Source organism: Rhincodon typus, chromosome 25, assembly GCF_021869965.1.
Source record: "Rhincodon typus isolate 14 chromosome 25, sRhiTyp1.1, whole genome shotgun sequence".
NCBI classification, from domain to species: Eukaryota; Metazoa; Chordata; class Chondrichthyes; order Orectolobiformes; family Rhincodontidae; genus Rhincodon; species Rhincodon typus.
This window is the reverse complement of record NC_063356.1, coordinates 21,379,557-21,395,614: the sequence shown is the minus strand read 5'-3', so window position 1 is coordinate 21,395,614 and position 16,058 is coordinate 21,379,557. Positions and strand designations below refer to the sequence as shown.

The 16,058-nt window shown below is 40.4% G+C and overlaps 1 protein-coding gene across 7 annotated transcripts in view; it reads right to left on the bottom strand.

Moving 5' to 3' along the window:
* The window catches only part of LOC109915502 (tetraspanin-18), a 116,840-nt gene that overhangs the window by 9,934 nt on the left and 90,848 nt on the right, over nt 1–16,058 (bottom strand). The window lies entirely within an intron of this gene.

The window sequence follows — 16,058 nt, the reverse complement described above, 5'->3', positions numbered from 1 at the left end:
CAAAAACAGAAGTTGCTGGAAAAGCTCAGCAGGTCTGGCAGCATCTGAGAAGAAAAAATGTCACAGTTAACATTTCGGGTCCGGTGACCCTTCCTCAGAACTGATGGTAGCTGGGAAAACGTCGTAACCAGCAACTTCTGTTTTAGTTCCTGATTTACAGCATCCGCAGTTCTTTCGGGTTTTATAAAGGGAAGACCTAAGCAGGTAGAGGATCAGGCAGAGGTGCTTAGTTCTGAAAGATTAATAGAGCTGCAACAAAAAGATGCGACAATAAAGGATTTATATCATAAAGTCTACTCAGAAAAGGAATCAGAGTGCATTCCAGAATATTAATACCCTAAGAATAAAATCTTAAGGTGGAAATGGAAACCTTGGCAGGTTAGTGCAGATGAGAAATGGGCAGAAGTTCACCAGATTGTGTTGCCAGTAGAATACAGGCAGGAAATATTGCAGGTAGCACACAAATTACCTGTAAGAGGTCATCTAGGAATGAGGATGACTCATGTTAACATACCAAAGTATTTCTATTGGCCTGGATTACATAAAGGTGTGGTTGAATTTTGCTGTACCTATCATATGTGTCAGATGGTAGGAAAGCTACAGGCAGTAATAGAAACAGCGCCTTTGATGCCAATTAACACATTTGAAGAACCTATTACGTGGGTAATATATGATTGTGTAGGTCCCCTCCCTAAAACCAAAAGTGGGAACCAGTATTGGCCAGTCATAATAGATGTGAGTACCAGGTTTCTGGATGCAATTCCATTACAGAATGTCAAGGAGAAAAAGATTGTGGAGGAGTTGCTTGCTTTCTTTACCCATTATGGACTACCTGGGGAGATTCAGTCAAACCAAGGGTCCAATTTTACTGCCAAATTATTTAAGGAGGTCATGGATAATTTCGGCATCCAACACTTTAAATCAAGTACATACCATCCTGAATCCTAGGGAGCATTGGAATGGTGGCATCAGACCCTAAAGACAATGTTGTGAGCTTATTGCCAGGATTACTCAAATGATTGGGATAAAGGTATCCCATTTATATCATTTGCTATTAGAGATGCTCCAAATGAATCAACTCAGTTTACTCCGTTTAAATTGATATTCAGACACGAAGTAAGAGGGCCTTTAAAATTAATTAAGAAAAATTTGATAGGTCCAAAGTCAGAGATCTCACAGTTTGATTATGTATGTGAGATGAGAGAAAGATTAAACAAAGTAGGTGAATTAGCTAGACAACATCTGAAGGTGGCAAAACACCTAACAAAGGAAAGAAGCAGATAAGAAATCTAAAATTCATATGTTTGCCCATGGGGATAAAGTGTTGGTGCTGTTAGCAGTAGGATATCACTTCAAAGCAAGGTTTAGTGGTCCACATCAGATTGAGAAAACGTTAAGTCAGGTGAATTATCTGGTAAAGATGCCAGATAGGAAAAAAAATTATCAGGTATGTCATGTGAACATGCTGAAACATTACTATGACAGGAAAAGAGAAACAGGCATTAATTACTGCCATTCAGAGTGAGGAATCAAATACAGATGATTTTTAATTTGCTAGTTCACAGGAGCATTGGTGGCGATGAGGAATCAGGATGCCCACCGAGAGTTAGGGCATGGATTAAGCAGAAAATACAACAGAAAAAAATACTCATTTCCTTTAACGCATTTAAATCAGCCACTATTATTCTTTTCTTAGTACTGAGAAATAGTAATATATAAGCAAAGGGTGGGAGCTAATGGAGATATCAGAGGTCTTGCCTGCTAGATAGAGAGCATGTAAGACCTGCACATAGCCTCTAATGGAAAGGGCTGCAAAATTAAGTGCCACTCAGGTTCTGACAACCCAGCAGGAGATCTTCCTGAGGATTAAAGGTCCCAGAGAGGCAGTGCCTGTAGTTGAAACAACACACACCCAAGGCCCAGGATCATGAATGACCCAAGGGGCCAGTGGAGAATAGGCCATTGAATATATTCAAGGCAGGGTTAGACAGATTTTTGATTGATAAGGGAGTGAAGGATTATGGGGGGTACGAATGAGAAAGTAAATTTGACATCACAATCAGATCAGCCATGATATTACCAAATGGCAGAGAAGGCTCAATGGGCTGCATGGCTTACTCTCGTTTCTACTTCTTGTATTCCCGTTTGCTTGAAGGGCAGGCCCATTTCGAGGCCAGAGCCAGAAGAACAAGGGACATGATAGAGAAGAAGACACCGCTCTGAGCACAGAAACTGAGAGAGGCAAGTTCACTGGGCATCACTGAGAACCAAAGTTTCCTTTAATTTTTCCATCCATGTATTGAATGAATTTCATGTTCACTACTACCAAGATAATGGGCCATCTATAGAAAGCTGCATTGTTACAATAGTTGTGAAAATGAACTATCAATATTCAATTTTCATTATTTTACTTTGATATCTGAGACTTTCATTGCCTCAAAAATGAGTTCAAAAAAGACACTGCTGGCCTAAAATGGCTCCTTCACCTTATGGTGTTCACCTTAAAAGTCTGGGCAACCACAAGGAAAATGTAAAACTGTTTGCCTCAGAATTATCATTTTAATCAAGAGGCAGTAAGTCTCAGTGAGATAGGAAGAAATTTCTTGTTTTACTTACATTTGGATGAAAACCTCACCTATTGGAAATAAAAGGTTATCTGCAGGTGTTCAGTTTGAAATAAATATATAGAGCTGGACATGGAATGCAGAAACAAGCCATACTTTAATAGATTATTTTGTGTAACAAAGCAGAAAGAGAAAGCAACATGGACTAATAACAGCCAGGACACTGAAAGCTTTTCTCTTCTCTCTCTGTCTGTCTGTCTGTCTCTCTCTCTCGCTCTCACACACACACACACAATCTCAAGTCTCAGAAACAGCATCAATTAAAAACCAACTTTAAAAAGCTACCACTGGCTGATAAATCAAGAATATCTGCAAAATTCACCACTCCTACAGAAACAGGACAACAGCTAAGTAGTTGAGATTCAGATTAATTCTTTGTAAACTGCAACTGTCTTTACCTCCCTGCCTGTACCAGATACCTATCCCTAACCTTGTTAATTGGCTCATGGTGGGTTTATGTAGGTGTGCAGAAAACCAGTGCCCAGGGTGACTGTGACTCTTGAGGAAGATGGTGCAGATCAGTGCTCACAAGTATAGCCCTCACAGCATGTATCACCATGCCTTTCCCCTAGCAAGCAGGTTAACCATGGCCTTGAAATTCTTCACCCCTGCATCCTTTCAATAGACAGCTGTGGCACCTCAGGGGTAGTGAGACAGCTGCAGAAGGGCATCACTCAGGAGACCGATGCCCTGTTCACCAAGGCTGGATAACATGCCCTGTTCACACCTGATGCAGGGGTAATTAAGTTTCACTGTCATTGCTGGATTCTATATGAACATCATGAGCGGCCTCTTTATGCCTTTAACAGGAAAGAGCTCCAAACAATGTTGGTACAAACTAGCAGGCATTTAGTGAATGTTATTTACAGAGACTGACTTTAGCTTCATCAGATTCTTCTTCCTTCAAGTTCCAATTACATGTAATCTGACATTATCTGATATTACTGAAAATGTATTCTAATAATGAACATAATAGCTAGTAACTCCTTATACCATACCACCCCTCTCAGGTGACCCATAAGCTATCTACATTTTCATCCTACTCCTACTCACCTCCACATCTGCCAAAGTTACTTTCACACCCTTCAAGTCAGAGGAAAGAACTAGTCTGTCTCACCATATCCCTGTTTCTTTTGAAGGAGAAATAGGAATATAGGCATTTTGCAGAGGAGGATGGGAAGGGCAGGCTATCTGCCCTTTCATCTGGACAGATAATCCAGGCCTGCAAGGTCACTTGCTGGTAGAAACTACGCCAAGCTGTTGGTCAGAATCTTTTGGCAAATACAAGTTGCGTCGAGTCTTTCCAGAGGGATTTCCTCTGGATTTCCAAGTTTTCTTGCTGTATCTCAGCAAACACGCAGCATTAACTACAACCCTATCCCTCTGGCATCGGTACTGTCTGATTCTGGCCCCATTTTATCAAACATCATTCCCAGTACAATTCACCACTCAGCAGATATCCACCAAAAGACCAACACCCCTTGGGCTGGGCCATCTATAAAAGGGCCTCGTGCACCTGGCATTCCAATGCTGCCCTGGTCATGAGTAAATCCTGAACATGTTGGAGAAGGAGAAGATGGCCCTGCAATTCGCCAACAGGGAGCTAAAGGCCCTGGTAGAGGGTTGATGCACAAGAGGGTCATCTTCTCAGAAGAATGGCAAAGGAGGTTATGCCACCCAATCCTGGCACCCTGGTCCAAGGTTGGCAATTGGATCAATGCTGTCTCCATGGTGAGGGGAAATCAGCCAATAGTGCTTTGAGAAGGTTAATGACCTTCTCTGCTGTGCAAAGGTGAGTTCCACCCTCTTCTCTCTGCTACACCACACCTCACACTCTGCCAAATTTGCCTGTGACACCTTCCCTTACTCGCTGTCACTCCCAACAATACCACCACCACCCCCCACACTGCAGACTCTGCCTCCTCAATACCTCACTACCTTTTGCTCACCTGTACTGTGACCAACAATGGTGCAACCCACTTTTACCTCACTCAATCCATGCTTTTTTTTCACTCCAGAACAGGGCAGAGGAAGCCTTATGGGCGTAGGGGTACCCGACATTCAGCTCCTCACCTCCTCTGAGGACAGTAACCCGGCCCTTGAAGGAGAACACCAGGACTGTCATTCTGGGGACACCACATCCACTGGCTCTCCCCTATCTTTTCCACTAGCTACTTCCTTAAAACAACTCCAGAAGATTTGTTAAGCATGATCTGCCTTTTATAAACCAATGCTGACTTTGTCTAATCCTGTTCATGCTTTCCAATTGTTCTGTTTTGATTTGATTTCATTTATTGTTGACACAAGTACCTAAGTACAGTGAAAAGTTTTGTTTTGCATGCAGGACAGGCAGATCATGACATACAAAGACAGAGACATTGTGTATTTTACGATAGACTCGAGCATTTTCTCCATTACTGACGTTTGGAGAATGGGTCTATAATTCTCTGTGGTCTTCTCTCCCTTCATTTTTAAACAGTGGGGTTATTTTAGCCACAGAAAACAGATCCCACTCCTGCTTTCCACTTTCATTGGCAAAAATCCAGCCCTTTGTATCTGTGTTCATGGTAGAAGACATGCTTGCCTGCTGTTATCGCTGTCAGTCTCACATGCAAAATAATGGGTTTACAAACAATGAGAAGATGAATGATGCACTGTCCTGATGGATCTGACTGATTGCCTCCTGTCCTGGGTTTTGCTGATTATTAATGTAACTTTTTACACACATGGACTCAAGTATTGACCGTCAAATGTAAAAAGCTCACGGATACTATGGGAAAATCAACGACAGGGCAACAAATATTGGATTTAGTTATGAGTCATAAATCAGATTGAATTATCAGCCCAATGATATTTCAACATTTATCTTCTGATCGTCATATGGTTGAGGTCAGTGTGGAAAAAGAAATACAGAAGAGATTCTAGATTTAACTTCAACCGGATGAAATGGAAACAGTCTACAGTAAACTGGACAAGTCTGTTAATGGTAAAATCACAGATGATCAGTTGGAGGTATTCATAAGAGAATCGAACGTGATCCAGGACTAGCTTATACCCCCAAAGGGCAAAAGATCCACTTGCCGGTAAAGAGAACAATGGGCAATCAAAGAGGTAAGGAACAAATTAAAACTGAAAGAAACAAGCATAAAAGATGCAAAACAAATTGCGCAGAAATTTAGGTACTGTTGAGTTGCAAAAATACATGCCTTTCCAGGTACTGTGATCATTAGAAGTTCTTAATCTGGTACAGAAAATAATCGGAAAGAAAATGGATTGCTGGCTATTATATTTAGAGAGGTTAATGTTGCCAACTCTCCCAAAATAGCCAGGGTCTGCCAACAATCTTTCAGTGCCCAAAGCAGGATGGGCCATTTTTAAACACTATTTTAAGCAAATCTGCTACGTAATTCATGCAAAAGCCTCTGTAAGGGTTTCAATTTCATCAAACTGGTGACCCCATTGTATTGTGAGCAGACTTTGCAAGCAGTGTTGTGTTGACATGAATCAATCATCACTTAAGCCAGGACTGGATGTAATGTCTGCATACCATGTGTCACCCATGCATACTGCAGCCATGAGCACCATTGCCTGCTTTCTCACTGACTCCGAGCCTCACAGAGGTAGAAAGGAGAGAGCAGTGGCAGACCAATGATAGCAACAGCAGCAGAAGTACAGGGCAAGGGCAGTGCCATTGTGTCTCTGAATCGCTTGCTTTCGTGCATGGGTTCAGTTGACAGGTTAATTAATGACATTATCATTTTCAGGGGAACAATCTCCAGGAATGGCTTCTGTCACAGTTGATAACCCAAAGAGGTACAGAGTATAAGGAGGCCAAGCTTTCACTATACAAAGCTCTGGCTGCCACACCCACAGTACTATGATCAGTTCTCGACACCAACACTTATGAATATTATATTGACCTTGGAGGGAATGTAGCCTTGATTTAACAGATTGAAATAAAAGAAGTTAATGCTGGAAATATTCAGCAGCTCAGGCTTTCTCTGTGTTGGTTTCAGATTTCCAGCATCTGCAGTATTTTGCTTTTATTAGAGTGAAACTGCTGTTTTGTTCCCCATGAGTAAAACTTTTGTACCTAATCTAAAAGCTGTAACCTGCTTTAACTCCCAATTCATCTGGTTGCAATAGTTTCTTGTTCTCCCGTGATGCCGAAGTCACAAGATCAAACATTTCTTCCATGTCCTTTTGGACCAGAAAAGGATAGAACAGGGTACTTTCTAGATTGTATGAAGTTAAACACAGTGGATGCCCAAACAGACTTGGATAAATCTTTAAAATATCACAGACAGAAAATAATCAAGAAAGCTAATGGAATGTTGGCCTTTATGTTTAGAGGACTGGAGTATAAGGATGCAGACATTATTGGAGTTATAAAAAACTCAGGTTAGATACCACCTGGAGTACTGTGAGCAAATCTGGGCATACCATAGGAAGGATATATTGGCCTTAGAGGGAGTATGCAATGTAGGTTTACAAGAATGATATCTGGACTTCAGGGATTAAGTTTTGAGGAGTGATTTCACAAATTAGACAAATTAGCAGGAGTGGAGTCTGTTTTCTGTGGCTAAAATAGCCCCACTGTTCAAAAATTTAGAAGGTAAAGGGATAATCTGATTGAAGTCTTCAAGCTATTAACAAGGTAGATAAACCATTTCCACTTGTTGGGGATTCCAGAAATAGGGAACATAGTCTGAGAATTAGGGCCACACTGTTCAGGACAGATGTTTGGAAGCACTTCTACACATAAAGGGTGGTAAATGTTTGGAACTCTCTTCCAAAAACAGCAGTGGATGTTGGATCAGTTGTTAGTTTTAAATCTGAGGTAGATACATTTTTGTTAAGTAAACATATTAAGGGATATGGGCCAAAGGCAGGTTTCTGGAGTTAGGCCACGGATCAGCCATGAATAGTCGGAACAGGTTCAAGGGGCTGAATAGCCTACTCCTGTCCCTATGTTCCCATATTATTTGGAACCATGGCTCGGGGTCACAATGCTGTCTCGCTAAAACTCTCACCCACCTGTATGTGTCATATAGTCCCTGGTGTACGAGCAATGTGTACCGATCAACAAAGCAACAAGTCTCACATGAAGATAAGCATGATGAGAAAAGCAAGAGACAAAGAAAGCGAGAAAGACTGAAATTGTTCCCAGATAAATGGAAGGGTACAGAGAAGCTGTGAGCATATGATCCAAAGCCAGGAAGACAGACATGGAAATGGAAATCAAACTGAAAAACTCAAAAAGGATTTAACATCAGGGGACTGAAGGTGAGACAAAAGCAAAAAGAAGAATACAAATGTAATTTTCATTTCTATCCATGAACAACACTATAGCAAATTGACGGGAATTTATTATCATCCATGCTTAGGAATGCCTATTCTATATTCTCAGTACTGGATAATCTCGAATCTATTTTCACATACCTCTCTTGCATTGAATATATTTGCCTTTATCCTCCATTCAAAGTGTGTGTTACCAACATAATCTACAGTTATGTTAATTGTGTTTCATTTTGGAATGTATTTACTTCAAGTTTCTGTCACAAAACTTACAGAGATTGTCTGCACTTGTTACTTACTGTTCCCTGATGTTTTCTGGGAAATTCATGAACCCGTTTACATGGGATAATTATTTTCGCTCTCAAGTTTTTGTGAATTTGGTATACACAACAATTGTAGCCATTTATTTAGGCTGGTATCAGTTTCTGGGGAGTTTGTTTTTTTCAGTCCTGTAGTGCCTTTCAGACAGAATATATTACATTTCAATAGCTTGAAATAATCAAAACCTCATTATTTGGCATAGATGGAGCAATACAATTCCTCAGCTATGTGGATGCTTAGATCAAGATATCAAATACAATCATTTTTAAACGTTTCCATTCCATGCATTAGCTCTGAGCAGGCAAATTGGAAAATATAGAAGGCATTTTTAAAATTTCCCTTCCAGTCTAGTTTTGTACCTAATCCTTAATCTCACCTTCATAAATGATGGATACACTTTGCTATTTAAAGCATTAAATTTCATGCTTTGCTAATGTCTCATTATTTGGTTCTTTGAGAGGTATTTACAAAAAAACTTACATTTTCATGGTTTATTTTATGATCACAGGACATCTACAAATGCTGCACAGGCAATTAAATTCTCAGCAAAATTAAAGAACTGATCATTGACTTCAGAAAGCAAAGAGGAGAACACACCCCCATCTACATCAACGGAACTGAGGTTGAGAGAGTGAGGAGCATCAAGTTCCTTGGAGTGACGATAACCGACGACCTGTCCCATGTAAATGTGACAGTCAAGTAGGCACAACAATGCCCCTTCATCCTCAGCTGGCTCAGGAAATTCAGCATGTCCATAAGGACCCTCACCAATTCTACAGATTCACCATTGAAAGCACACTGTCCGGGTGCATAATGGCCTGGTATGGCAACTGCTCTGCCCAGGACTGTAAGAAACTACAGAAGGTTGTGTGCACAGCCCAGACCATCACAGAAACCAACCTTCCATCCACAGACTCCATTTACACGGCTTGCTGTCACGGAAAGGCGGCCAACATCATCAAAGACCCATCGCACCCTGGTAATGCTCTCCTACAACCTCTTCCATCAGGCAGAAGATACAGAAGCCTGAACACACACGCACAAGCAGGTTCAGGAACAGCTCCTTTCTGGCTGTTATCAGACTGTTGAATGGACTCTAGCCTCAAATAATGTAACCTGCAATGTAACCTGTATGCCTCTAAGTCTTTTTTATCTGTACACCCTTTGCTTGCTGTGATCTGCCTGTACCGCTCATAAACAAAGCTTTTCACTGTATTTCAGTACACGTGACAATAAAATCAAAACCAAAAAAAAGTACAATGTTGGAAAAAGGGATTGGTAATTTGCACAAAGCAAGATCCCACAAGAGCTATGCAGTGATGACCTAAGAGATTATCTGTCTTCAGTTTATATTGATGAGGTTCCTGTTCCTCCAAAAGGAATGATTTTGAATAGCAGACTGGTCGAGAAACTATGAGATGATCACTCAAGGTACCAGTCCCTCAAATGGCAAAGATGCACACATGGGAGAGTCAGGATTAGTGTTAACACAGAATGCTCCTTTTTTTTATTAATTCAGTTGTTTCAGATCTCAAGTATTGCTAAAAAAGAGACAGATTGTCGAAGCATTTCGCCTTGTATTCACCAGTGCAGACTCAAGAATACAAAAATTCAAAGAGAACAACAATTGCTACTGTAGGAGTAAAAGGGGGCTGTAGGGAAGTGGCTATCCTAATCAAATTATTGCTTGCTATATGTTGTTCACTCTCGTAAATTAGCTGAAGGCTGCCAGCTTTGGCCACAAAAATTTTCTCAAATTACTCTGGAAGGATAAGGTTTCTCAAAAATCTGAGCAACAACTGAAGCTAGCCATTTCATGTTGGTATTATGCAACTACAATATGAGTGGTATTCTCCGTTAGCAGGATATTACCATCTGGCCAGAAAGATCTTCTGCCTACCGCACCAATGTGTAATGTGGTATATGATTTTCAGTTCTAGTGTGATGCCTGGTATTTAGGCAGAAAGATTCAATGGCAGGTGGATCAGATCAAACAGTGTGTCCCTTTAACTATACTTAACACTTGGCTAACCCATGCTGTCAAACTCAGAACATAGTGTTCAGCAATCGATGTAACTCTGTGACTTGCTGAACAATCTTGACAGTGCTAAGAACTACATTAACAATCAATTTAGGATTTTCAGGTGGACTTGTAATAGAGCTCACTGAGTTGCTGGAAGCTACGTGAATCCATATGCAGGGTCCTGTCAATTACAAGCCTAAAGAACTTATGCAAGTATTGCACATCTTTGAATTAAACAAAAGCTTGGGGGAGAACTGTTCCCTGGTTCATTCTCCACATACCATAGGAGAAGCAATGGCCTAAGTAGCATTGGTCAGAAATCACACGACACCAGATTATAGTCCAACAGGTTTATTTGAAAACATAAGCTTTCTCAGCCTCACACCTTCTTCAAGTGTTAGTGAGCGAGGTAGTATCAGACACAGAATTTCTAAGTAAAAGATCAACAGGTCACACCACTGATGAGGATGTATTAAACAAACCTAAGATGCTGTTAAAACTTTAATCAGTTAGAAGGCTTTAATTGATTAATATGTATATGTAAATCACCGAATTCCTTTCATGTCACTGTCCTGAGAGAACTAAAGGTTTTATCAGTGTAAAGAAGAGGTGACATTTTAGGTCAAACAGTGCATGATAAGTGTGAGGCCATGTTTAGAATCTGTTTTTGTTTTGGTTTAGAGTCCTCCACATCATGGCTAAGTGGGATTATCACTAGACTACTTATTCAGAAACTCAGCTAATGTCCTGGGGACTTGGGTTTGAATCCTGCTGTGGCAGATGGTGGAATTTGGATTCAATTTTTTTTTAATGGAATTAAGAATCTACTGATGATCATGAAACCATTGCTAATGGTTGGAAAAACCCACCTGGCTCACTAATGAACTTCAGGGAAAGAAATTTTCCATCCTCATCTGGTCTGGCCTATGTGTGACTCCAGATCCACAGCAATATGATTGACTGTCAACTACCCTCTGAAATGGCCCAGCAAGCTACTCAGTTCAAGGGCCCATGTCACTAATAAAAAAAAGCAGAACCAGATTCCTCTTGTCAATCAACCAACCAATGCCATTTTACTTATAGTATAAATTATCATTACCATTGAAATTGAATATTCTTGTGTCTGTCTTGATAAAGGCAAGGATTTTAACAATATCATGTACAATACAGAAATTATACTCATTCTGATTTTCTTGCTATTTTTAATGATCAAAAGAAAATGGGTCACTTTCTTTATTAAATATTATTTTGTTAATATTAAAGATCAATTTGAATTTTTTAACCCCTCATATATCCCTTCCCTCCCAACTTATTCTAGAGTACATTTGGACAGTGATGGTTGAGCTCCAGTATCTCATCTAACAGGACATTTGTCATGTACAGATGTGGATGTCAGGTGGAAGAAAGCTGCTTATCCATAGAGACATCAAAATCAAGCTTAATTCTTTCCTTGCCTCACATCCATGAACAGAGAGGGCTTTTCATCAGAAAGCAATCAGGAACATGAACTTAAACCATGTCTACATATCATTTTTGAAATAAACAGGACATGGGTGTCACTGTCAAGGCTATCATTTGTTGTCCCCCTTAATTGTACTTGAGAAGGGGTGCTGAGCTGCTTTGTGGACCACTGCAGTCCACGTGTTGTATGTACATGCACAGTATTGCTACAGAGAGAGTTCTAGGATTTTGATCCAGTGACACTGAACGAACGGTGATATAGTTCCAAATCAGGATGGTGTCTGACTTGGAGATGAACTTGCAGGTGGAGACATTCCCATGTATCTACTACCTTTTGACCTTCCAGGCAATAGATATTGAAGGTTTGAAAGGTGCTGCTAAAGGAGATTTTGTGAGTCATTGACACGCATCTTGTACGTAGCAATGAGCACAGTGATGAAGGAAATGAATGTTAAGTTAATGAAAGAAATACTGATCAAGCGTTGACTTTGTCTTCAGTACTGTCAAGCCTTGAGTATTGTTGGAGCTCTACTTGTCCAGACAAGAAGGAAAATATTTCATTACACATCTTATGGATAAGTTTTGGAAAGTTAGGAGGTGCGTAAATCCCCTTGTGACAGAGAACAGTTTTAAAATAAGGGGTCTCTCATTTAAGATAGAAATGAGGACAATTGTTTTCTCTCAAAGGGTCATGAGTCTGTGTCCGCAGAGAGCAGTGGAGACAGAAACGTTGAATGTTTTTGTAATGTATTTTTAATGTATTCTCAACTAATGGAATCAAAGGATATCAGTAAGAAAGTGGAGTTGAGGCCATAATTAGATCAGCTATGATCTAATTGAATGACTGAATAGTCTCAAGGTGCTGAATGCCTGCTGCTCCTAATGCCTGTTTTTGTAAGTATGTACATATTTGCAGAATCCTCAGCCTCTCCCTGCTCTTGTAGCCACAGTATTTATATGGCTGGTGAAGTTCAGTTTCTGGCCAATAGTTGTTGTGTTATTGCTTTGGAGAGCACATAGTTTATACATACTGCCTAATGTACTGCTGGGTTTGGGTATACTTTGTTACAGGAAGAGATGAAAATTAACATGTTGGAACACTGTTGATCAGCAGGTAACATGCGTTTGAAGAGTGTTCCTGGAATCCTGATATTCTTCAATAATGATCCCTTTGTTTAAATTACCAATCATCGTGTAGTGTTTGCGATTTGTGTTAAGAGTTAATAACACAACAACTCCGAAGATGTTGGTCATTGGGGATTCAATAACGGTAATGCCATTGCGGTCAAGTAATGAACGCAAAGATGACCAGATACTCTGGGGGTCAATCCACCTGATTATCTTTGGTTGTGTATTATATCACATACTCACAAAGCCCTTTTGCCCCAACATTGCCTTAAAAATAATATCCATAACTTATCCTATCTTCTTTAACATTTAATCAAGACCTACCTGTTAGCTGCTGATGGTCTACATCGGCACATTGATGGACTCACCAATCCTTTTCCCTACTTATTCTACAAGGAATAGCCTCCATCTCACTGAGAAGGATAAAAACAGCAAGTGCATGTAAAGACCATAATGTGCCTGTTTGCCTTTAAGTCACAGACTATCCTGATATTAACACATGTTGCTATTCCTTCATTATCACTGGGTGAAAATTCTGGAACTCCCCTTCTAGCAACTCTGCACATCTACACACAATACAGACTGCAGCAGGCCATGAAAATGACTCATCCCTGACCTTCTCAAGAGAAAAAAATGTGATCTTTTCTATAACGTTTACTTCCCAAAAATCAATGAGACACAAAATTCTATTCATTTAAAGGAGTTTGAAAGCACGTAAAAGGAAACATAGATGTGATCCCACAGCTGTGTGATAGTTGATATACCAATTGTAGGACAGAGATAAAAGTTTAAACATTACAATTGATCTTTTCATTCCAAAATGAACAGTTGTTTCAAATGTTCTTACAAACTTAATACTGTACACAAAGACCATAGATATTTCCACACAGAAGGAGGCCAGTCAGTATATCATACTTACAGTCATAGAGTCGTAGAGGTGTACAGCACAGAAACAGACCCTTCGGTCCAACTCGTCCATGCTGACCAGATATCCTAAATTAATCTAGTCCCATTTGCCAGCATTTGGCCCCTATCCCTATAAACCTTCCTATTCATGTACCCATCCAGCTGCCCTTTAAATGTTGTAATTGTACCAGCCTCCACCACTTCCTCTGGCAGCTCATTCCATACACGCACCACCCTTTGTGTGAAAAAGTTGCCCCTTAAGTCTCTTTTAAATCTTTCCCTTCTCACCTTTAAACCTATGCCCTCTAGTTTTGGAATCCCCTACTCAGGGAAAAGACTTTGGCAATTCACCCTATCCATGCCCCTTATGATTTTATAAACCTCTATAAGGTCATCCCTCAGCCTCCGATGCTCCAGGGAAAATTGCCCCAGTCTATTCAGCTTCTCCCTATAGCTCAAAGCCTCCAACACTGGCAATATGCCTGTAAATATTTTCTGCACATTTTAAAATCTAACAACATTTTTCCTACAGCAGGGAGACCAGAATTGAACACAGTATTCCAAAAGTGGCCTAATCAATATCCTGTACAGCCACAACATGACATCCCAACTCCTATACTCAATGCACTGTCCAATTAAAGTCTTCATCACTACCCTGTCTACCTGTGACTCCACCTTCAAGGAACTATGATCCTGCAGCCCAAAGTCTCTTTGGTCGGCAACACTTCATAGGACATTACCATTAAGAGTATAAGTCCTTGTCCCAGTCCAATCTCCAGAATGGACAAACCTATGCTTGCACAGTACATGTCTCAGAAATGTCCCAAAACACTGTCTGTTCTTTGCATTCAATAAATTACTTTGAAGTGCCATTGCTGTTACACAAATAGAAAAGCCACTTTATAAATACCAAGATCCCTTCAAAGCAAAATGAACAGAATTTGAAGGTGGACTAGTGAATAATTTTTATGTAGACACATGAGGTATATTCCTAGATGACCACTCCTGATATTTTGGGGTATTTGCCATCTCTAATGGTACTGGTTAAGAATCATTTGAGGTGGTTTACTGTCACCAATCCTCCTCTGGCTTTGCTTTGGTTTGAGCCTATCTAATGATTAGTGAGTAGAGAATACATTGGAGTATGGTATCTGTGATGCTCCTCATAGACAGCAAGAAGGTTTATTTAATAGTAGTGATAAGTACAACAATGTTTGGTCAGACATAGATACTAGGATCTTAGGGAGCTGGTATAAATGTACCTGCTCCCTCCAAAAGCCAGAGGAAAATACCTTGACTCTGATTTGTGTTCACAGAGGTGTGGGTGCACAGAGGTAGTTGAAATCCACAAACCCAACCGTTCAAGATGGCGACTGTATGTCCCATTTTTGGTCCAGGAGTGTGGGTTGTATGGGGAGACAGGCCGGGTGACCTGGGCAGAGTGAAGGAGACTGTCGGTTCCTAATGTGGATAGGCCACAACTCTGCATGGGAAATCTGGCACTGTTCAAAGTTTAAAAATAAAAATTACAATGTAAAATGCTCCTCCTGCTCACAACTCTCAATCCATTCACTGCCTTATCTATACCATCCCACCTAATGACTGGTACCCATCCCAATGACCTGTGCCCAATCTTATGGTCGCCATTTACTCCCTGACAGTCAATGCCCCAACCAATCCCAGGGGTCCTCGTAACCCTTATGCCAAGCAATATCCATCTATCCATTCCCCATGGCCCTTAATACACCCATGCAGTCTTGTACTCAAAGGCCTATCTGCTACATCCTTCATGCTCTTCATTCCCAAATCATCATCATTGGATCTTTACAGACCCAAAGCCAACTCAGTATCAACTCATAACCACTCTCACCACCCTTTGCCCTTCTGTCTCCATGCCAACTCAACTTTTACCCAGCACGGGCATTCCTCTAAGCAGGCTGAAGAACATAAAGTTGTCTGTTTGTTGAAAATATCACTATTTCTCTAATTGATACAAAAAGGCATTTCAAAACATTGAAATTTATTCAACTATGTCCTTATGGAAACTAATATTTCACTTAGATGCTCAATCCCTTTTGTAAATAAACATAAAGAAACAAATAATAATCTGCTCACCACTACCTTCTCAAGGACAACTTTGGGACAAGCAGTAAATGCTGTTTCAGTGACAGTAGGAACTGCAGATGCTGGAGAATCTGAGATAACAAGGTGTAGAGCTGGATGAACACAGCAGGCCAAGCAGCATCAGAAGAGCAGGAAAGTTGACGTTTCAGGTCTGGACTCTTCTTCAGAAATGG